General features: G+C 47.7%; 1 protein-coding gene across 2 annotated transcripts in view; it reads left to right on the forward strand.

Moving 5' to 3' along the window:
* The window catches only part of C5H10orf71 (chromosome 5 C10orf71 homolog), a 715842-nt gene that overhangs the window by 404417 nt on the left and 286579 nt on the right, over positions 1-24846 (forward strand). For both annotated transcript variants that reach the window (XM_075349117.1, XM_075349119.1), the window contains exon 2: positions 12063-12161. The gene's annotated coding sequence lies outside the window, so the exon portion shown is untranslated. The remainder of the gene's footprint in view (positions 1-12062; positions 12162-24846) is intronic.

Consider the following 24846-nt stretch of genomic DNA (forward strand, 5'->3'; position numbering starts at 1 on the left):
CAGCCCTGGAAAGAGACAGCCAGGAAAAGGGGCAGCCGGGCAAAGGGGCAGCCAGGCAAAGGGGCAGCCGGGCAAAGGGGCAGCCGGGCAAAGGGGCAGCCGGGCAAAGGGACAGCCGGGCAAAGGGACAGATGGGGAAAGGGACAGACAGGGACAGACTGGGAAAGGGACAGACAGGGACAGACGGGGAAAGGGACAGACAGGGACAGACACACATATAGAGACAGACACAGAGATGGAGACAAATAAACTGATACAAATACAGACAGAGAGATAAAACAGACAGACAGCGACATAGACACAGACAAAGAAAGACACAGACAGAGAGACAGACAGCGAAACACAGACAGAGACTGGGAGAGAGACAGTTACTATCCCGGGCAACGCCCGGGTACTACAGCTTATATATATATATATATATATATATATATATATATATATATATATATATATATATATACACACACATACATGCATACACACACACACACACATTGAAGGAGTTATCATATATATATATATATATATATATATATATACATATATATACATATATATATATATATATATATATATATATATATATATATATATATATATATATATATATACTACAGCTAATATATATATATATATATATATATATATATATATATATATATACATACATACATACATACATACATACATACATACATACATACACACACACACACACACACACACACACACACACACACACTCATGTATAAAAACCTACCTTCTCATCCCCTGTGGGTTGATATTTGTCCTTCCTTATTCTCGGATCCTCTACCAGAGGCCTGGGAATTTGAGGATTCTGCGCAGGATCTTAGTTGTTCCCAGCACTGCGCTTTTCTGGACATTGAGTTCAGATGTTGCTCCTGGAATCTGTTGCAGCCATTTTTCCAACTTAGGGGTCACTGCTCCAAAGGCTCCTATCACCACTGGAATCCAGGTTTTCTTGCCTTATCCATATATGGTTTGTTCCAGTAGCCTATTTATCATCAGGTTGTCCTGGTTCCTCAACATCTGACGCGAACCTTTTATATATATATATATATATATATATATATATATACACACATACATAACACACACACACACACACACACACACACACACACACACACATACAGTACATATATACACACACATTAGAGGAGTTCCTACCTTCCCCCGGCTTGTCTTTGGTCTGGCCTGCAGGCTCCATTGATGATCCTCTCTGGCGGGAAGCAGGAGTCCAGGGCGCACAGCGTGACGTCACAATTAGCAGACAGGGCAGCGTCTGTTAACTGTGACACTGCCGAGGATGCCCAAGAACATCTTAAGGCGCAGTCCAGCCTCGGCCAAAATAGAAATAGGCGACCCCGGAACAACTGCTGGTGGAACTGCATGGCAGCCGATAGCAGCCTGAGGTGGCTGAAGGACGGGGGTGCGCACTGAGGACCCGGGGCCTTCCGGTGGATACCCCGCTGTCCCAGTCAGACCATGCATACTCACCTCGGTCTCCCGACGCTGCTCCTTGTTCGCCAACTGTCTGTGCTCTGCACACCTCAACAGGGTGGCGGCTGGCACTTACTAGTGACGTCACCGCTGCTGAACTGTCAGAGGACAGTGGGACAATGATGGGAGGGTGCTCTGTGCTCCGTCTTATTGTGGCTTTCAACCGTATCGGCATCTGCGATGCTGATACATTTGAAAGTGCAATCCTGCTGGGGGGGGGGCGCCCGCGAGTCCATCAAGCTCACAAGCCCCATAGCAGTGGCGTGGCCTGCCTCTATTGTTGGTATGCCACTGCCTTTATCATATTTAGCTTGTATTTTCTTACATTTTTAATATCTGGTTTGTTATTTATGTATATTTATTTGTGATATACACTTATATACTTGTCTGTATCCCCGCTGCCATACGGGTGATGTTTCTTGTATTTTAATATTATTTTGTAGCTAGTTAAATAATAAATAAATATATTTTAACAATTTTTTCTGTCTGTATATCTATGTTCCGGTACTAATTGTAGTATTTAAGGACTTGGGCATTTTTTTATTTTGAGGCAGAAACATATGCAGTAGCAGCTTGATTAAATCCTGATCCCAACCAGTGTTGGTTCACCAAATATACCGTAGTTGTTTTTGAACAATGAGTTGAACCATGGGTCAAATGAAAAAAGCTATTTGTTTGCAGCACCTCACTTAAGATCCTTCACAAGAGAATATGGACGCAGGTCTACAAACCAAGGGATACTCTAGGCAAGCAATATATAGTGATTAGAAAGACAGCATCCCAGGGGTTAAGCTTCAAAAGAAAAAAATGTTATTCCATCCAAACCGCAGACAGCGACGTTTCACCCTGCAATAGGGCTTTATAAATCATCTCTGAACAGTTCCCACACCCAGGTTTAAATACAATATATGTTCATAATAAATTACCAATCATACCACCATGGATATGTAGATGCTGCTGACCGGAACTTTTTTTATAGAATATTTTCTACACATGGTGTTCTATGTCCAATTGTATTTAGGATTTTATATGTATTGCGGTTTAATTATTGTAATCACCATTGCAATCTAGTAATTTAGATTGTTTATTTATTGTTTTTGAGAAACGTTATTGTGATTCGATAAGAGTAATGGGGGTGGGGAATCCCCTGATTGGTAATTTATTATAAACATAATGTATTTAAACCTGGGTGTGGATATTCTTCCGGCATGCTAGATAAAGCCCTATTGCAGGGTGAAACGTCGCTGTCTGAGGCCGGTTTGGATGGAATAAAAACTTTTTCTTTTGAAGATTAACCCATGGGACGCTGTCTTTCTAATTACAACATGCGTCAACTGAGTCATCCTTAAGAAGAGTGGCCTGGAAAGACAACACCTCTCACCTGATCTCCACACATCACACACACACACATTGTTCCCTTACTCTTTAATTCTTCTTTTTCCTTTGTTGAAGACTGTTGCTGCATCTTACTTAGCAGCTCAAATTCCAAAGACGTATCCTGTTTAACACTACACACAAAGTTCACTAGTAGCGGCATCATGGCTGCCGCTTTAGCAGCAGTGTCTGCCAGGGCATTTCCCAGAGTTTCCGTTGTCTTCACCTTTAGTAAGATCCTGGACTTTAATAATAGCCACCTGCTTGTGTGCTGCCCCCACGTCAGTAGCATCTGGGATGCTCGGATCCGGATCCGCAGTGTGGCTCGAGGGATTCTCCGGACCCGGGGGTCACGCGGACACTTCAAATGAAAGTAACGTATTTGTATGGGATTTGCCATAAACAGTCTGTGATGCCACCCACGGTGTGGGGTGAAGTGTGGCACAACCGCTGCTGTTGTGGGGCACCCAGGGGCAATGGGATGGCAGCTGGATGTTAACCCCTCCGTGGGCAGGGATGGTTGCCCCGGGGCCCGATGACTCTGTGCCAGGGACGGTGATGGCAGGGGCCGGCGCACCTGGTCAGACCAGGAAGTCTCAGTTTACTCACGATTAAATGAATCAGACAAGTCCAATAGTTAAGCAAGGTGCTGGTGGCCGCCGCCACCGCGGCCGGGTGTATTCTGGTCCCTCACTCGGGTCGATGCTCTGTATCACTTCCCTCTGCACTCTTTTGGTGTTGTGGACTTCCCGGTGTGAAACACAGGAGTCCGCTCCCGGTACTTTGGTTGGGAGCCTTGCCCGCTGACGCTGACGCGTGGAATCTACCGGGCCCTGGCGGATGCCCTATCCCTCTCGGTGGGTGGTTGTCTGCTTTTGGGACTTTGGTTGGGACAGGACCAACATTGGGTGCAGACATCTTCCCGCTTCTCCCCCTTGGTTTTTCGCTAGCAGTCTCTTCGCACGGCTCTCTAGTTTTGTTTTTAGATTTTGGGAGTTACTTCCTTCCGGCGTGTTCCCAGGGGGCGGGGCTTAAACTTTGCGCCCTTTCTCGGGGAAGAAGACGCTGGGTTATCGTTTTTCGTGGCTAAAAATGGCGGCAAAATTAAAAATGTTTGCAGCGGAGCACCGCTGACAGTCCAGAACAAGGCGCACTTCCACCAGGTAGGCGAATGGGTTATAATCCTGTTCGTGATGCCAGTTTTTGAGGTGTGCCGCCCCCACGTCAGTAGCAGCCGGGCTGCTCAGATCCGGATCCGCAGTGTGGCTCGGGGGATTCTCCGGACCCGAGGGCCACACGGACACTTCAAATGAAAGGGACGTATTTGTACGGGATTTGCCGTAAACAGTCTGTGACGCCACCCACGGTGTGTGGTGAAGTGTGGCACCACCGCTGCTGTTGTGGGGCACCCGGGGGCGATGGGATGGCAGCTGCATGTTAACCCCTCCGTGGGCAGGGATGGTTGCCCTGGGGCCCGATGACTCTGTGCTGGCGACAGTGATGGCAGGAGCCAGCGCACCTGGTCAGACCAGGGAGTCTCAGTTTATTCACGATTAAATGAATCAGACAAGTCCAATGATTAACCAAGGTGCTGGTAGCCGGCAGCCGCGGCCGGGTGTATTATAGTCCCTCACCTGTGGTGATGGTCTATGTCACTTTCCTCTGCACTCTCTTTTGGTGTTGTAGACTTCCCGGTGTGAAACACGGGAGTCCACTCCCAGTACTTTGGTTGGGAGCCTTGCCCGCTGACGCTGACCCATGGGATCTACCGGGCCCTGGCGGATGCCCTATCCCTCTCGGTGGGTGGTTGTCTGCTTTTGGGACTTTAGTTGGGACAGGACCTCTAATCCTGCCCTCAATTGGTTAATTAGCTAGGCCGTTGGTTCCGGTTCTGGCTTCAGGGTCCAAGTACTCGCTCTGTGCACGGTTTACGGGTCGCTTCTCCGGTGTCGGTACCGGTGGGCTCCAACCCTGCCCCGGTCCACCTCGGATCTCTGGCAGCCGTCTTCCCGTCTCCTGACAGACAAGGACCCCCATCTGCCACCTAGCCAATACGCCAGAACTCCAACCTCGACGCCTCTGCTCTCTGAACTTGAGCTTCAGCTTCTCCTCTCCTCCTGCTCACTTCACTCCTACTCCAACTAAAACCTCAACTCCAACCTCAAACTTCCACTCAAACTGACTCTTTTCCCGCCCCGGGTTCTCTAGACCCCTAGGTGTGCGTTCTCCATTTTCCTGGTCCCGCCCACTGGTGTGCCTTTCCTACCCTGGGGGGGTTACTAGGATTTGGTTGGCAAGGTTTAACCCTGTGAGAAATGGTGTTGTGCGGGGGACTACTTTGTGTGACCACCTGGCGGTGGCACATTTAGGCAGCTCCAAAGCCATAAAACAGGGGTGGGGAACCTCTGGTCCGCGGACTGTATGCGGCCCGCGATGACCTTTTCTGCGGCCCCCGGGCAGATTTCCAGAGACCGCAGTGCTCAGGCCGGCTACCGCGTCTTGTCAGTTCAGCCCTTTAAATCCCCATATGCCCTGGGAGGACGCGGACACAGCGTTCATTACTGGGCAAATGGGCGGATACTTGGCAAATTAAATTTAATGTTGATAAATGTAAAATATTGAACTTAGGACGGAGTAATCCTATAGCTGTGTATACATTAAATGGAAGTATACTCGGGACTACAGAACAGGAGAAGGACTTGGGTATTCTGGTTACAAATAAGCTGTGCAGCAGCACTCAATGTCAGGCAGCAGCTGCAAAAGCAAACAAGATTTTAGGGTGTAAAAAAAAAAAAGAGATTAGATCCCGTGATCCCAGCATGTTGTTACCCTTCTATAAATCCGTTGTAAGGCTACATCTAGAATATGGGATACAGTTTTGGGCTCCACATTTTAAAAAGGACAATTAGAAGCTAGAGTCAGTTAAAAGGTGGGTAACTAGACTACTACAAGGAATGGAAGGCCTCCCTTATGATGAGAGGTTCAAAAAGTTAGATTTGTTTAGCTTAGAAAAAAGACGTCTCAGAGGAGATCTCATTTATATGTATTAATACATGTGTGATCGATATAAAGGACTTGCACATGACTTATTCCTTCAAAAGACAATATTAAGGACCAGGTGGCATTCACTGCGAGTGGAAGAAAAACAAAATAGGAAAGGTTTCTTTACAGTTAGAGCAGTCAGATTGTGGAATGCCCTACCACAAGAAGTAGTAATAGCAGACATTACAGCTTTAAAAAAGGGCTGGATGACTTCCTCCGTACACTCAAGAAAGTTGGTTATAAATGACTTAAAGACAAAATGTATAATTGGTGGAGGAAGGTTGAACTAGATGGACCTAGGTCTTTTTTCAACCTATGTAACTATGAGTGCATGTACCATTCGGTCTTCATGCTGGACAGTGCCAGTGTGCTCAGAATGTACTTTGTGGGCACAGTTAGCGATCTGCACTCCCATTCTTCAGAAGAAGAGCAGAAGTTTTACACCTTCAGCACTGTGTGCCCAACTTCCAGTGTTGTAGTGCTGTATACTCCCCAGTGCTGTGTACCCCCAGTGCTGTGTGCTACCAGCCAGTGCTTTGTGCCTTCCTAGTGATGTCTGTGCCCCCCTGTGCTGTCCATGCCCCTTAGTGATGTCTGTGCACTGCAATTGCTGTCTGGGCCCCCAGCCCCACCTAGTGATGTCTGTGTCCCCCTAGTGATGTCTGTGCCCCATAGTGATGTATGTGCCATGCAATTGTTGTCCATTTCTCCCAGTGTCCACTTATTGCTGAACATGTACCCCAGTGCTATCCATACACCTCAGTAATTTCTGTGCCTCCCTAGTGATGTCTGTGCTTTCCCCAGTGCTGTCCAGGCCTCCCTAGTGATGTCTACTTTCCCAGTGATGTCTATGCCCCCATAGTGCTGCCTGTACCCCCCAAGTGCTGTCTGTGCCCCGCAACCATGTTTATGCCTCCCAGTAATGTCTGTGCCTCAGCATCTGTGATGTATATGCCCCTGCCTCTCATGAGTTGCATATACCCCCATCCCTTCTTTCATGTATATTCCCCAGTCTCCTGTGATGTGTATTGTCCCAACCCCTCCAGTGATAAGTATGTTCCAGCCCCTCCAGTGATGTTTATGCCCCAGCTCCTCCAGTGATGCATATGCCCCAGTCCATACTGTGAAATATATATCACAGGAGATGCTGGGGGCTTATACATCACATGTGGGTCTGGGACATACACATCACAGGAAATGCTAGGGGCATACACATTAAATGAGATGCTGGGGCATATACATGACATTGGAGATGCTAAGGGCAAATACATCACAGGAGGGGATGTGGGCATATACAAAACAATAGAGATGCTGGGGCATATACATCACAGAAGGGGCTGGGGGCTTATACATCACAGGAGGGGCTGGGGGCATATACATCACAGGAGGGGCTGAGGTATATGCATCACAGGAGAGGCTGGATCATACACATCACTGTAGGGGTGGGGCAGATACATCACAAGAAGGGCTGGGGCATACACATTACATTAGATGCTTGGGCATATACATCACTTTGCAGATTCTGGGGCATATACATCACAGAAGAGGAAGGGGGCATATACATCACATTGTAGATCCTGGGGGCATACACCTCACAGGAGAGGCTGGGTCATATACATCACAGGAGGGTCTGGGGCCTACACATCACAAGAGGGTCTGGGGCATACAAATCACAGGAGGGTCTGGGACATATACATCAAGGGAGGGGTTGGATCATATACATCACAGTAGGGGCTGAGGCATATACATGTCAGCAGCCCCTTGTGTGATGTAGGTTATCCCAGTGTCTCCTGTGATGTATATACAGCAGTCTCAGTGTATCCTATGTGATGTATTTGTCTCCAGGGTACCTCTAGGGTCTCCTGTGAAGTATATATAGCGTCTGTTATGTTAAGAGTTGACTGTGCTCCAGAATGAAACAAACCTGGAAAAGCAGTTGTGATAATCAAAATGATCAATATCACCTACCATCACAGCCACACCAAAAAATGTTATGCTCGTGGGACAAGCACTGTATTTGTGGGTCAACTGAAACAAAGGTACTGTTCAATTGCCCAGGCAGTTTCCATAAGGGACAAGTGTCTTAAATACCTGCAGCCTATCAGCTGACCTGAGAGGCACTTGCGCTTTAGGGTGCACTGGCCCTTTAAGAAAAAGGTCATGGCCTTGCGGAAGCCCTTCGGGCAGAGCCAGGAAGTCTTTGTTATGCACACAAGCCCTGGAAGGCAGCAGCATGGAGCGTGAATGGGACAGGTGAGAGGACCAACGTCCTTGCTGGGGGAGGGAGGTAGGACCGTGCAGGGACCGGGCATTACAGAGAAGAAGCTGCAGCCACCACAGTAGGGGTGAGTTAATTTATTGTTTGACCAAATATAGCCAGGTAATTTTCACATTGATAATTTTGTATGGCCCCCGAAGGTTTGTAAATGGCCATTGGCAGAAAAAGGTTCCCCACCCCTGCCATAAAAAGTTGCCTTTTACTTTCTGTATTATGTATAGGTTCCCCTGAGGACCCAATGAAACCTCTGCTTCTCCAGATGGGACCATATTTATGTGCCACTCCAAAAGAATATTGAGAACCAGTATAAATATTCGCAGTCTTACACTCTGCCATTGTACATATTGCAACGAGCGCCTTTATGCATCTCTTGTGCTGAACAAGAGGATGGGAGTAGTTGCTGTATTAAAACATCTTCCAAGTTAGTCACAGGATATATTTTCTGTGGACTGCACTGATGGCAATACCTTCTACAAAAAACTCCAAATCTGCATTAGCAATTGGAGTTTCAAAAACATTTTCAAGATCTTTCATCTCTGTTTTCATTAACTCTAAACAATCATGGTATTCATCAACATTAGAAAAGGGAAAAACTTTATGTGGAATTAAATACACCCATTCTCCATCTTTATCCCCTTCTTCATAAATGATTTCTTGTGCTAATCTGTCTTTTGCTGCTTGTTCTGCTTTCTCATAATTCCATTCCTTTTCTTGCTCCTGCTCTGCTCATTTATTTGGACCCTTTTTAGTCTTAATTACAGATGAGAGAACCTGTTCGATAAAGGTTTGCTATTATCAAAGTCGGTACAAGCCTTAGGCTGGTTTCACACTACGTTTATTTAACATCCGTCCATAACGTTTTTTTAGCGGAAAAACGGATCCAGTGCAAATGCGTTTTCACTTCAATGCATTTGCAATGGACTCGCGTTAACATGCGTTCACCTGCGTTTGCGTGCGTTATAGTGAGGATCCAGCGACTTGCAGTTTTTTAACATCTTTCAAAAACGCTACTTGTAGCGTTTTTGAGCTGCGTCCAAATACTGCATGTCACCGGATCCTGACTAAACAGCACGCAAACGCAGGTGAACGCTGGCGTGCTGATAGACAGGATCCTGCTTGCTCTACTGAGCATGCCCAGAACCAGTCTCGCGTGATCTGTCTATCTCTCTACTCCCTCCCTCACCCTCTCTCTCTCTATCTCTGTCTTTCCCCCTTCCTCTCCTCCCTCTCTCTCCCACCTGAGAGCTGCGGACACTCGTAACCAAGGTAAATATCGGGTAACCACTTCTCTTAGTTACCCGATGTTTACGTTGGTTACGTGTGCAGACAGCCCTGCTCCTAGCAGCTGCAGACACTCGTAACCAAGATAAATATCGGGTATCCAAGCCCGATGTTTACCTTGGTTACCAGCGTCTGCAGCTGTCAGAAGCCGGCTCCCAGTCTAGTTCCCCTCACTCCCGATCACATGACTCCAATGCCTGCCCCTAAACATCCAGTGACAGGATCCTGCAAAGTAAACATGCGTTTACATGCGTTTTTTGCTGTAAAAGCAGGATCCGCTTTTGCAGCAAAAAAACGTTATGGACGGATGTTAAATAAACGTAGTGTGAAACCAGCCTTAGCCTGTTCGGCTTGGGCTCGGTAACTTGAACCCTTTACCCAAAAGTTGGCAATGTTTGGTTTTGTTTGATCACTGATTGCATTTAAAAAAAAATATTTTCTACTAATGCCATTTTGTGACTGCCAATCATTAGGGAAGGTACTGCGGCCAATGCTGCCGGCAGGGCTGCTAGTCAGTTAGCTTTTAGAATTCTGACCAGTGTCACTTTAACAGGCTATAACTCTGGAACGCTTCTACGGATCCCGGTCACTCTAAGAAAGTTTTTTCATGACTATTGTACTTCATGATAATAGTAAACTTAGGACAATATTTTTTGCTATTATTTGTGAAAAAATTGGAAATTTGATGAAAATTGGTAATAAATAACATTTACGACATGTCTACTTTCCTTTAGTGCAATTTTTTGAGACAAATTTTTTTGAGGTTAGGAAGTTAGAAGGGTTCAAAGTTCATCAGCCATTTCCCATTTTTTCAACAAAATTTACAAACTATTTTTTTAGGAACCACATCACATTTGAAGTGACTTTGAGAGGCCTTGCTGAAAGAAAATACACAAAAGTTACACCATACTAAAAACTGCAGACCTCAAAGTAATCACACACAGGTATCTTCATCAAGCATGGTATGACAAAATATTTTGTCACACCATGCCTGATAAAGAGACCTGAGAAGTCTCGAAAGCTTACTTTGGAACATCATTTTATTTTATTTTAGTTAGTCATTAAAAGGTATCACAACTACAAGATTATAATTTTGTTTCTCTCTCGGAGAGCGATTAATCATTTTTCAACTGGCTAACATGGTACCAAAATGTTTTTTCTTTTAACTTTTAAATAGTGATGGGCGATCCCCAACTGTAAAGATTGGGGATCATACCAATCACATAGTGATCGTGTACACAATCCCGATCACAAGCTTTCCTGGGAAGCTCATGTTACAGATAGGGTCCAATTTGGGGTCCAAGGGCTATAAAAAAGCACATTATTAAAAAACATTATAATCATACTTACAGGTCCCGCAACGCATCCTGCAGACTCTGTCTCCCGGCCGCTTCTGCTCACACGTCCGATCATTGCTGTGCCCCCATTAAGCACCACTGCCCAAAGGACCTTACATGATGTCATAGTCATGTGACCAGTCTGGTGTGAATGTTGTACAGACATTGGCTTACAGACTGGTCACATGACTATGATGTCATCAAAGATCCTGTCAACTGAACTTTAACTGTCACTGTGCGATTGTCACATTGCATCACGGCGCACAATTTCCTGACAGGAGTGGTCGGCTGCATGTATTTCCATGCAGCGGAGGCGCTACTGTCCGGAGAGCATCAGGCTTTGCGGGGTGATGCAATGCGAGATGCAAGTGCAATCATACCCTCACTGTGAGCCTGCTTCTAGCTCCGTACAGAGCAAAGTAGCAGAGCTGACAAAGATCTATCTGCTTCTCTCTGTGTAGAGCCGCCTATCTTCAATTCAAAATTTCGGGCTAAAGCAATATATTTTGTGGGAAAATTTTCATTTTTTCTTTCATATTGCTTCCTATTATTCCTATATTATTTCCTGTGAGGCACCTAAAGGGTTAATAAACTTCTTGAGTGTAGTTTTGTGCAGTTTAAGGGGGTCAGTTTTTAGCATGTTGTCATCTTTGGGCATTTTTTTTGTCATATAGGCTTCTCAAAGTGACTTCAAATGTGATGTGGTCCCTAAAAAAGGTTTTGAAAATTTTGTTGGAAAAATGAAAAATTGCTGATAAAGGTTTAACTCTTCTAACTCTCTAAAAAAAATTGATGTTCCAAAAATTGTGCTGATGTAAAGTATATATTATAAATGTTATTTGTTAATTACTTCGTGTGACACAAATCTCTGGTTTAAGGGCATAAAAATTCACATTTTAAAAATTGAGAAATTTTCTAAATGTTCGTTTTCGCCAAAGTTCTGATGATAATTTTCATAATAAACACTAAAAATATTATCCTAAATTTACCACTAACATGAAGTTCAATATGTGGTGAAAAATCATTCTCAGAATCACTGTGATCTGTTGAAGCATTCCAGAGTTATTCACTCATAAAGTAACATTGGTCAGAATTAGAAAAAGTCAGGAATGTGAAAACAGGTTGGAGAGAAGGGGTTAATAAGAGCAATTTGAGAATATAATTGGCTCATTGTTTTACATATCTGCTGAAATCATGAGAATCATTAAGCTCTCCTCTCTCAACAGTGAGGTCAAATGAAGCCACAGAATCATCTGCAGGAGCGGTCCGTGACCACCTCTGAGCCATCTGTATACTCGTACTGACCTGTAGAATCATATCGCCAGGTCAGTTTTACAGTATATTGAATATGGTAAATTAAAAAAAAATTGAGAAATTGCATTTGTTTTTTATCTTCTGTTTTCCAGTACATTAATTGGTAAAATGAATGGTGTTATTCAAAAGTACAATTTGTCCCACTAAAGGCGTAGCTCGAGTTTTGATGTAGGGAGGCAAAACTTCTAAATGAGCCTCTAACCAGGTAACAGTGACTACAACTACAGTAATGCACCCTAATATTGGATGTAGGAGAACCTCAGTAGATGACTGCGCTTTTTCTAAAAATGAAATCTTCCTTTCTGGTAGAATCGCTCACTTTTCAAGTATTTTCCATCTAGCCCAGACTGATATGACAACTTATTTCAGCCAGGACTCATCTGCAGAGATTATGTGGCACCCCAGTGGTCATGGGAGCCACAGTGGCATTGTTCTTCTCACCGGAGGGAAATGCTATACCTGGAGGCGGCGGGGAGACCTCTATGCCAGGTACAAATCACACTCACAACACTTCCTAATCCAGGCCTGAAGGGGGAGCTCAAATCCTGTTTGGGGTGAGCTTCCCTCTGCATTCTGGGCTGGGGAGGGGTTAGAGAAAGTGAAACAGGAAGAGAGACTCAGAACTTGAGTAGCATTGAAAGAGAGCGGTTGCTGTTTGAGAGCTGTTTCAAGCTATCCATGACAGAGCGCTGAATCAGGACACCGGGGTCTTCGACTGTCGGGGACTAACGGCCCAGCAGTAAACCCGGAGGGCAGGAGGTTCCACGCCACCTGGCCCAACAGAGACTCCCAAGGCGCAGCAGCATAATAGAGGCCGGGGCTGCAGGAGTACCGGCGGACACTACAACCGGCTTGCGCTGCACGTCACAAGGGATAAGGCACATAGGAAGAGGGACGCTGTGCTGCTTTAGGCCACAGCAACCCACATTCAGAGAACACTAAGGAAGGCCTCTAACGTACCTGGCAGAGAAGGGATTCCTCACTGCTCCCTGGCTGACCGGACCACTGTATTCTGGAACTATAACAACCAACCAGTAAAAGGTAAAGGAAATTACCAGCCTGAGTTGTCCAGATACTGTTGGCATCCTCAGCCCCGCTCCCCAGTGTACAACACCATAGACTACCACCCCATCATCCTCCCCGGGGCCCGCTCCACCTGTGCGGAACAGAAACAAATTAGCTGTTCCGACCATCAGCCCCGGAGGATAGCAACAACAGCGGCAGCTAAACCCTGGCCGCATACTGCAAGTGGTGTCACGAGACAAATCCTCCACCATCACCCCCAACCCTTATTTATTGTACACCTCAGGGTCATGAAACTGGGTGAAAGGGCCACCCGTGACATCCCCAGACCCGACATCACCAGGCCCGGTGATGACTATTTAACCTCTTGCCCCGTGGGTGCTAGAACTAAAACAAAGACACATTTGACTTCTCACTTTTCCAGCACTGTCCCAATCTATCCCCAACCTGCACAAACTACTAATCCTGCTCATACCCCAATGCAAAGCTAATGCTGCCATGTGTCCCTCTTTCTGCACTTACTCTGTGGTACTCTGTGCCCTTGTAGGAGGTGGTCGCGTTACCCCCCAAACCCAACTGTGATTTATGCTGTGTGTATTATACAAGTGTTGAATCCTATAGAGAATGTCATAAGAAGGTGCAATTCCTCGATGCAGCATAGGCAGTACTGTATAGCGGCCAGTGCCACCTAGTGCAAAGTGTATGGTTATGTAATGTATCAACAAAAGAATGATTCAAAATTATATAGCAGGGCGTATCATATTGCAAAGCAAATAGGTAAATAACCCACCACAGGCATAATTCAACAAGAAACAAAGAATTGTGGTTTAAAGGATAAAAATAAATACTTTATTAGCTGGCAAATACCATATATATTATAACACTCATTTAATTGCATGTGGAAAACAGGGGTCAAAAAGGGGTATCCAGGTATTCAGTACATAATTATTTATGCTACATTATTGCTGCAAAAGAATACATGTCCGCAAAAGGTACAGGGAATAAAGTGTCATGTGCAATACAATTACTATCACCACAGAAAGAGGGGATTACACAAACATTGCACACTGTCCCATGTAAACTGCTATACATATCCTAGTGGATCAGACAGGAATGTTTGCAGCACATATATAACAAGTCAAATAACAGTCATATGTATACCAATACCCAGAGGTGGAGGGGAATTCACACCGAGCCTGTATGGGTCTGGATATTGGTTGAGCGTACCAATCAATCCATGATTATATACCTTCGACACTTTGTTGCTGAGAACCACGATAACTGGTCCTCCCTCCTACCCTGGGCAGAATTTGCCCTTAACAATTCGCTGGCTGAGGCCACTCGGCAGACACCGTTCGTACTCAATAATGGGCAACACCCTAGGGTACCGGTACCGTTTCCCGCTGCTGTACCTCCTCCTCTTGTGGCCGACTGGGCAACTAATGCCAGAGAGGTTTGGGATCATACTCAAGAGTCGATCCAAGCAGCTAAGGACCGTATGAAGACGGTGTCCGATCGGTTTCGTCGCCCGGCTCCTGTCTTTTCTCCAGGGGACTTTGTGTGGCTCTCTGCAAAACACGTGAGACTTAGAGTGAGCTCTGTCAAATTTGCTCCTTGCTTCCTGGGTCCTTATGAGGTTCTTCGACAGGTAAATCCTGTAGTCTACCAACTGAAGTTACCTGTCCATCTTCGGATCCATGACAAATTCCATGTCTCATTGCTAAAGCCGGCTATTTTACCTCACGCTCGTGAAGTGCACTCTCCTGCCTCTGATTCCTCTTGCTCTAGCTATGAGGTACGAGCCATAGTTGGTTCTAAGATGGTTAGAGGGCGCAGGTTCTTCTTGATAGGTTGGAAGGGCTACGGCCCGGAACATCGCTCTTGGGAGCCTGAGGAGGCTGTCCATGCTCCCGACTTAGTTGCCGATTACCTGCGTCGCCGGGAGGGGGGCCCTTGAGGGGGAGGTACTGTTACGGTTGCTGTGGCACTGGAGACTATGTTCGGATTTCTTGCTACTGCACATGTGCAAGCGCTGGAGACTAAGTCCTATCTTGGAGCCATTGCACATGTGCGGGTGACATCATCGCTGACACGAGGTCACATGTCTCTGACACCTTCTAAGCTGATTTGCTGCTGGTCATGTGCTTGTGACACGTGGTCACATGTCTCTGACACCTTCTATGCCGATTGGTCGCTGGTCATGTGCTTGTGACGCTTTGCTCGGTGATAGGCCAGCGTGACGTCATTGCTGTCGTTCTGGCAGCGGATTGGCTCTGGTGTCCTCCATCTTGGATGAGGCACAGAGTCTATATAAGACCCTGACGCACGCCGCCCGGCGCTCAGTCCTATTTTTTCATGCATGAGAGTAGACGCTCTGTGCACGTCCCTCTAGGCATCTCCCTGTCTATGCTAGGTGAGCACTACCGGCAGGGTAGCGTTCTTATAACTTACAGCTTTGACTGCGGTCCGTATCCTTACATCTTAGTGGAGCAGACATAGGCAGGTGCCTGAGGCACATGGTCCGGCTGAGCCTTGTGATTCTATTCGTAGGTGGACATTGCCGCTAGGGTAACGTTCCTTATACTGCGTCTGGCAGTTCGTATCCTCGCACACTAGGGGAGCGAACATAGGTAGGAGCTTTGTGCGGCTTATGCTGTTGTCCGTCTCTTTTGCACCACAAGTGGAGCGGACCTAGGCAGGTGCCATATCTAGTGGTTCGTGTCCTTGCACACTAGTGGAGCGAACGCAGGTAGGAGCTTTGTGCGGCTTACGCTGCTGTCCGTCTCCTGGCACCGCTAGAGGAATGGACCTAGGTAGGTGCCATTTCACACTCACTGCTTTTGTCTCTGTGACCATTAACAGAGACCATACCACACACCCTCCAAGCAAGGGAGAAATTGCTTTATTTCCTAATTATATTCCTCTGTGAGTTTAACAGAGGTATTGCACTCTGCACCTGTGCTATTACTATTTACAGTAGCACACTTATATACCCCTAATCCTCTGCCATAGTCTGCAGCAGAGTCTTTGCATGGTGGACCCTGACTGTCTGATATTCCTTTGGGTTTTATTATCAGACAGCCCCCCGTAACAGAGTGTTTGTGATAGTCAGTGACGTACCTCAGCTCTCAAGAAAGCTACACCATTTCTCTATTCTTCACCACCTCTCCATTTCTGCTGCGCAATTCTAACTGCAAAAAGAGCAGGCATTTTTTGGGGCATAGTATGGGTGTCTGTGAAACTCAGTTACGTACCTCAGCTGTCAAGAAAGCTACACCACCTCTTTATTCTACACCATCTCTCTATTTCTGGTACGCAATTTTAACTGAAAAAAGTGCAAACAATTCTTTGAGGCATGGTCTGAGTGTCTGTCAAAATCAGTGACGTACCTCAGCTGTCAAGAAAGCTACACCACCTCTCCATTCTACAACACCTCTCCTTATGTGCTATGCAATTTTACCTGCAAAAAGTGCAGGCAATTCTTTGGGGCAAAGTATGAGTGTCTGTGATAGTCAGTGACGTTCCTCAGCTGTCAAGAAAGCTACACCACCTCTCTATTCTGCACCACCTATCCATTTCTGCATACAATTTTAACTGCAAAAAGTGCAGGCCATTCTTTGGGGCACAGTATGGGTGTCTGTGATAGTCAGTGACGTACCTCTGCTGTCAAGAAAGCTACACCACGTCTCCATTCTACACCACCTCTCCATTTCTGCTACGCAATTTTCACAGCAAAAAGTGCAGGCAATTCTTTGGGGCATAGTATGGGTGTCTGTGATAAGTCAGTGACATACCTCTGCTCTCAAAAAAAACTACACCATCTCTCCATTCTACAGCACCTCTCCAATTCTGCTACGCAATTTTATCTTCAAAAAGTGCAGGCATTTCTTTGGGGCATAGTATGAGCATCTGTGAAAATCAGAGACGTACCTCAGCTGTCAAGAAAGCTACACCACCTCTCCATTCTATACCACCTCTCCATTTTTGCTACGCAATTTTAACTGCAAAAAGTGAAGGCAATTCTTTGGGGCATAGTATGACTGTCTGTGATAGTCAGTAACGTACCTCAGCTGTCAAGAAAACTACACCACCTCTCCATTCTACTCCACCTCTCCATTTCTGGTACGCAATTTTAACTGCAAAAAGTGCAAGCAATTCTGTGGGGCATAGTATGAGTGTCTGTGAAAGTCAGAGACGTACCTCAGCTCTCAAGAAAGCTACACAACCTATCCATTCTACACCACTTCTCCATTTCTGCTACGCAATTTTTAACTGCAAAAAGCACAGGAAATTCTTTGGGGCATAGTGTGCGTGTCTGTGAAAGTCAGTGACGTACCTTAGCTCTCAAGAAAGATACACCATCTCTCCATTCTACACCACCTCTCCATTTCTGCTGCGCAATTCTAACTGCAAAAAGTGCATGCTATGATTTGTGGCATAGTATGAGTGTCTGTGACAGTCAGTGACGTACCTCAGCTGTCAAGAAAGCCACACCACCTCTCCATACTACACCACCTCTCCATTTTAGCTATGCAATTTTAACTGCAAAAAGTGCAGGCAATTCTTTGGGGCATAGTATGAGTGTCTGTGAAACACAGTGATGTACCTCAGCTGTCAAGAAAGCTACACCACCTCTCCATTCTACACCACCTCTCCATTTCTGTTACGCAATTTTAACTGCAAAAAATGCAGGAAATTCTTTGGGGCATAGTATGAATGTCTGTGATAGTCAGTAACGTGCCTCTGCTGTCGAGAAAGCTACACCACCTCTCCATTCTACACCACCTCTCCATTTCTGCTACGCAAGTTTAACTGTAAAAAAGTGCAGGCAATTCTTTGTGACATAGTATGAGTGTCTGTGAAAGTCAGTGACATACCTCAGCTGTCAAGAAAGCCATGGAACCCATAGGGTGTAGGGGCGACATGACAGCCCGGAGGGTAGGGAGTTGATGGGGTTAAACAGTGTTGGTTCGTTTAGGAATGAGGAAAAGAAGGTGATTGGTTAGGGGGTGGAGTGTGGTGGAAGGAAAGGAGGGAGCTTTATGGTGTATATAATAGGAGGTGGGATTCAATTACCTCCTTTTGCACTTCCTGGATGACAGCTTGGACGGGCTGGGGAACCTCCATCATGACATCCAGCCTGATGGATCCGAACATCGCAGATCTGCAGCTTGGACGGGCTGGGGAACCTCCATCATGATGTCCTGAGGAATCCTCGGATCTGGTCAGCATGGCGGTGCAGGGCGCCCAGGCAGTGCAGTCCCACACTCAGGCTGCCTGGGTGTCTCCTCGGCACCTTCCCCTCCCCCCCCCCCTCTTTGCTGCAGTGCTGGCAGTTTCAGGACTCGCCGGGGTCTTTTGAGGAAGGTGGGGGTGAGGAGGACAACGTGAGAGCCCCCACTCCCGTGGGGACCCTAAGCAGCTGGGCAGGCGGCGGTAGCTTGCTGCGCCTGCTCTGGCTGTCGGGAGGAATCTCCTGCAGGGCCGCGACGGCCGAAAAGGGGGCGTGTCCAGCCCGGGGGCCTACTTCCGGTGTGAGGCCTCAACCTGGATTTTTGAGCGATGCGGCCGCTCCCGGCCGGGAGCGCGCCCAGCGGCGGTGGATGGACAACACCCCCCCCCCCTCCCTCCGCGGATCACCTCACCTGTGTGGCTGGATTATCGAGACCGGAGGACTGGGTGCAGCAGGCGGCGGCGAGGAGGAGACAGGAGGCGCCTGCAGGGTCACCTCACCTGTGTGGCTGGATTATCGGGACCGGAGGACTGGGCGCAGTAGGCGGCGGCGAGGAGGAGACAGGAGGTGCCTGCAGGGTCACCTCACCTGTGTGGCTGGATCATCTGGACCAGAGGACTGGGCGCAGCAGGTGGCGACGAGGAGGAGACAGGAGGCCTGCTGTCTATCCTGGAGCAGGCATTGGGACAAGCGTGCAGCTCTAATCAGTAGCGGCTTCCCCCAGGAGGGGAGCGCCCAGCATTGTGGAGGTGACAATCGGCCCAAACAGGGCATGTGGACACAGTGCTCCTGGCGTCAGGGGGTGAACCCGGCGGGCATTAGGTGCCTGCAGCTTGAGGGATGTCCCGGGATCAGCGACAGACGACTGCCAAAAAGGACGGTGACGGCTGATCTGAGGGCGTCCTCTGGAGGCAGCCTGGCGCGGTAATCAATTTAAGTTTCAGCCTTTTTGTAGTAGTGGGGTGACAGTCGCTGTAGTGGAGTAGTGTCTGGAGATATGGGTAGCAGCTGGGGGGGTTTGGAGCATGTGGTTAGTTCATAGGTCGGTTGGTGCCGTGGTCCCCGGGGGGTGTGGGTTCATGTTCTGGAGGCCAGGGGCAGAGTTACGGACGGGGTGGTCTCATGGCAGCGAGGCCGTGAGGGTGCAGGTGGCGTCAGGTCCGGTGGTTACAGTTGCAGGTTGGGGATGGCGAGGTTCGGCGTTTACCGCAGTTTAGGTCTTGTGAGACTTGGTTAAGGGGGCTGATGATTGCAGCACATGTGAGCGGGTGAGACGGCGCAGTTATTGAAGGTTTGCTGGGGTGTTTCATTATTAATCTTCTGATGCATGGTGGTTCTTATTGGATGAATTATGGTGGGTCAGGTAAAGGGGCGGGGGGTCCCGCAGTACGGTGTGTGCGAGGAGTTTTCAGGGGGTTTTTGTGAGTGATGTGTAGGTGCGGGGCCCCGGTATGGCGCGAGGGTTGCTGTGGATAATTGAATAAAGGAGAGCGGAAATGTAGGAGAAGGTGAAGTGTTGGTTGCTGTAATGGGTTTATAGGTTTGCAACCGCATCAATGGTAACATGGGGTTAATTTGTGGCTAGTCTGCATGTTATCCCATTGTGGAAGTTGGTGCTGGGAGGAATGTTGAGTCCAGCGTGACTGAATTGGTGTTAATGTAGGTGCTGGGCAGCTTTGGGCTGCTGTGGGTGAACTCGGTTAATCAGCAATGGTGGGCTGCGGACGGAATAATGGAGTTCTTCGGACAGCCGTGATTACGGGTGGGGACTATGCGAGTTATGGTTTGGACTAGAGGATTGGGTACTTGTGGTGCATAGAGTGTAAGTCGGATAGCTTAGGGCCATCTGGTATTATTGGGTGTTTTGCATGGGTGGACTCCTGGCATCTGTGGGCTGGTGGAGTCTATTTTATATTCATATACAATTTAAAAAAAAAAGGAATTCTTGGCCCGGTGGTAGGTATGGGCATCTGGGTAAGGATTTGCTTAGGGAGTCGTGGTGCTCCGGTCTCACGGCACGAAGTTATTTGGTTTGAAGGTGCAGTTGTGCGTTACGGGAAAATAGTGGTACGCCCCTCGGTGGTCGGCTTTGAGCGGATACTATGGTGTGGCCAAGGTTTTAATTTATCTTGTGGTGTAATATGAGAGCTCAAAGGGGGTTGCATGTCACAAGGTTTTTCCTTGAGATCGAAAGGCCCGGACAGGGTGTTTGGTAAAGTTGTGTCTCCTGATGCCCATAGTTGCATATGGAGTCAATTGGGCCAGTGGTGTGGCTGCAATTTTTCGGTGGGCATTGTAGTACAGGGAGCTTGTCGTGGTCCGGTTTGCGGAGGCAAGCGGACTATGCATTATGGTTGGAGGTGTTGTTGGGGACCTTGGGATCGAAGGTAATGCTTCAATATCTTCGCCTCAGTAAGGGGTACAGGGCGATGACTGCGGTTGTTTTGTTTTTTGAGGCCGTATTAATTTTGGGGTAGAGCATAGTTCCGTTAGGCCGTGTGGGCCTCGTTGAAATTAAGTGGGCCTGATTTCGGATGAAGAAGGTCCATTAGTGTGGTAGTTGAGTATGTGGGAAGATTTTGGGATTTTCTGGGGAAGACAGCTCGAGCCTCTGTTGTTGTCAGAGGGTGTGATGGCGGAATAAATTGGTCAGGGGAGACCGGTAGTGATATTTGGCTCTGGGAAAGCTGCAAGGTCAGCTGTAGGGGAAATTTCAAGGCTATGGATTGCAGTCGTTTTACAGCGGGGTTTCACTTTAGCGGTTTCCTGGGAGAACTAGGTTTGGGGTGCGAAGTGACCCAGTAGCATAAGCAGTGTGAGTGTCATCCTGTTGTTGTATTTCAACCCCAGTGGTGGTTTAATTCAGCTGGAGACAGGAGGAGGACTGACTGTACAGGGTGACTGTACAGTGGTTCTTTGGTCGGTACTGGGGAGGACGATGGTACAGTCGGTACTGCATTTAATTGGTTATAATAAGGCCAGCGCGGCATGGTGTGGATTCCGGTATAGTTTGGGAGCTTGTGGCATGGTGGGCCTGAGTGGCCGTCAGAGGGACCCGGTGGCTCCTGCCACTAAGGATCAGGGGAGTGCGGTGCAGAAAGGTGGACTGGGTACGCTGGCTGGTGCATATATTGGATGCTCAGAGTTTAAGTGATGGATGGAAAGGTTTTAATGGTTGGTTTGGCTTGCAAGTTGGGGGAGCAAGCGTTGGGTGTGTGGGGGTCCAGACCACGCAAGGTGTCACGTGGCCTGTTCTGTGGCGGGGGTAGGTCTGGTCCAGAGGCGGTTTAACGGATAATGTTGTTTGATTGGAGAGTCACTTGTAGGATATAGTGGCTCCGGTTACAGGATCTTGCAGGCATGGGTCCTGCAAGGTGGGGGGTATTGATCCGTAGGTGATTCATACCTCATCTCCGGCCCGGTGTGTGTTGCGGCCAGGGATCATGTTTTGGTGGTGGAAGGTGGTTTCTGGACCGGGCCTACCCAGGGTTACGTATCGTATTACGTACTGTATTATTATTATTATTATTATGGTATTACCTATTGTTAAATGTTGGGGACGCCCGTTGGACGGCGCCCCCTTGTGTTAGTGTGTAAACAATAGGCAATAAAGGGCTGCTGTGGCCATATTTTACCAAGTCGCAAGCAGTGTCCGTGTATTATTGATACCGGGTAAGGGTAATTTGGGAATAATATAGGAATCAACGACCGGAAAATTTCATGACATAGTATCACAGCATATACAGTGAGAGGGTAAATTACATCTTCACAGCATAGTATGAGTGTCTGTGATAGTCAGTAACGTACCTCTGCTGTCGAGAAAGCTACACCACCTCTTTATTCTACACCACCTCTCCATTTCTGCTACGCAAGTTTAACTGTAAAAAAAGGGAAGGCAATTCTTTGTGACATGGTATGAGTGTCTGTGAAAGTCAGTGACATACCTCAGCTGTCAAGAAAGCTAAACCACCTCTCCATTCTACACCACCTCTCCATTTTAGCTATACAATTTTAACTGCAAAAAGTGCAGGAAATTCTTTGGAGCATAGTATGAGTGTCTGTGAAAGGCAGTGATGTACCTCAGCTGTCAAGAAAGCAACACCACTTTCCATTCTACACCACCTCTCCATTTCTCCTATGCAGTTTTAACTGCAAAAAGTGCAGGCAATTCTTTGGGGCATAGTATGAGTGTATGTGATAGTCAGTGAAGTACCTCAGCTGTCAAGAAAACTACACCACCTCTGAATTCTACACCACCTTTGCATTTCTGCTACGAAATTTTAACTGCAAAAAGTGCAGGCAATTTTTTGGGATATAGTATGAGTGTCTGTGATAGTCAGTGATGTTCCTCTGCTGTCAAGAAAGCTACATCACCTCTCCATTTCTGCTCCGCAATTTTAACTGTAAAACATGCAGGCAATTCTTTGGGGCATAGTATGAATGTCTGTGAAAGTCAGTGTCGTACCTCTGCTGTCAAGAAAGCTACACCACCTCCCCATTCTACACCACCTCTCCATTTCTGCTACTGAATTTTAACTGCAAAAAGTGCAGACAATTCTTTGGGGTATAGCATGAGTGTCTGTGATAGTCAGTAACGTACCTCAGCTGTCAAGAAAGCTACACCACCTCTCTATTCTACACCAGCTCTCCATTTTTACTACGCAATTTTAACTGCAAAAAGTGCAGGCAATTCTTTCGGGCATAGTATGAATGTCTGTGATAGTCAGTGACGTACCTCAGCTGTCAAGAAAGCTACACCACCTCTCCATTGGTGCTACGCAATTTTAACTGCAAAAAGTGCAGGCAATTCTTTGGGGCATAGTATGGGTGTCTGTGATAGTCAGTGATGTACCTATGCTGTCAAGAAAGCTACACCACCTCTCTATTCTACACCACCTATCCATTTCTGCATAAAATTTTGACTGCAAAAAGTGCAGGCATTTCTTTGGGGCATAGTATGAGCATCTGTGAAAATCAGAGAAGTACCTCAGCTGTCAAGAAACTACACCACCTCTCCATTCTACTCCACCTCTCCATTTCTGGTACGCAATTTTAACTGCAAAAAGTGCAAGTGTCGCGGGCGGAGGAGGGGATGCTGCGCTCACCCACTGCTCGGGTCCGGCTGCTGCTGCTGCTCGGTGGTGGCTCGAGCGGTGGGCCGGATCCCGGGGACTAGAGCGGCGTTCCTCGCCCGTGAGTGAAAAGGGGGTGGTTTGGGTTTAGGGATATTGTCCGTGACGCCACCCACGGTTGTGGTGAGGTTGTGACACCACCGCTGCTCTGGACGGGGATCCCGGGAGCGATGACTGGGAGCAGCTTGGATGTTGGTTCTCCCCTCCGTGGGTAGGGGGGTTGGTTGTCCCGGGGCCCAGTGAGGGGTAGGGATGGTTGGCAGGTGGGTTACGGGGCCTGGTGAAGTGCAGGGTCGTGGGGGCAGCGCTGTGCCGCACGGCACGGTGGTACTCACTTAGCCAGTAATTCACACAGAGTCTCTGGTCAAACAAATGGCTGGATGGACGGGTCCCACAGGCGGCTGCGGTTGTTTCTGCTCCCGGTAGGTTGATGGTGACTGCCTTTCCCTGCACCTGTGTTGTGTTACGGTTCCAATGGCTTTCCACTGGTAACCCACTCCCCAGCTTGGATGGATGCTGAAGGAGCCCCTTTTTGCCCGCAGGCTCTGGCCCTGAGAACTTTAGCCTTGGCGGTGACTGTGTTTCCCTCTACGGTGTGAGCTGTTGCCTTCATTCGGGTCTTGACTGCTGGGAAACCCCGGAGGTTCCCTTCGCTAACGGATTTGACCAGTTTAACGGCGACTCCTAGCCTGGTCGGGGTCCGTAAGCCCTGCCGGATGGTGCTGGCTTCTCTTTACTCTCCGATCGGGTTCCGCCGGGCCATCGCCCATCCACGGTCCATACGGTTTGCTCCAATCAGCCTCTCCTGCAGACGGTCACCACCGTCTGCCAACCTTGCTGTTCCGTCCGGGCCACACACCCGGACGCCTTCAGACTCCCTCTCTACCACTCCTCCTTCTACTCCTCTCCACTCCCAAACTCCACTCCATTCAACTCAACTCAACTCAACTGATCTGCTTTTCCCCGCCTCCAGGACTGTGAACTCCTCGGTGGGCGGGACCAACCGCCTGGCCCACCCCCTGGTGTGGACATCAGCCCCTGGAAGAAGGCAACAAGGATTTTGTGTTTGACCTAGATGTGCCTAATCGGGGTGTGGGGTGTGTTGGTGTAGTTCTGTGACGACCTGGCTTGTCCAGGGCGCCACAGAAGCAATTCTTTGGGGCATAGTATGAGTGTCTGTGAAAGTCAGAGACGTACCTCGGCTCTCAAGAAAGCTACACAACCTATCCATTCTACACCACCTCTCCATTTCTGATACGCAATTTTAACTGCAAAAATTGCAGGCATTTCTTTGGGGCATAGTATGAG

Source organism: Anomaloglossus baeobatrachus, chromosome 5, assembly GCF_048569485.1.
Source record: "Anomaloglossus baeobatrachus isolate aAnoBae1 chromosome 5, aAnoBae1.hap1, whole genome shotgun sequence".
Taxonomy (NCBI): Eukaryota; Metazoa; Chordata; class Amphibia; order Anura; family Aromobatidae; genus Anomaloglossus; species Anomaloglossus baeobatrachus.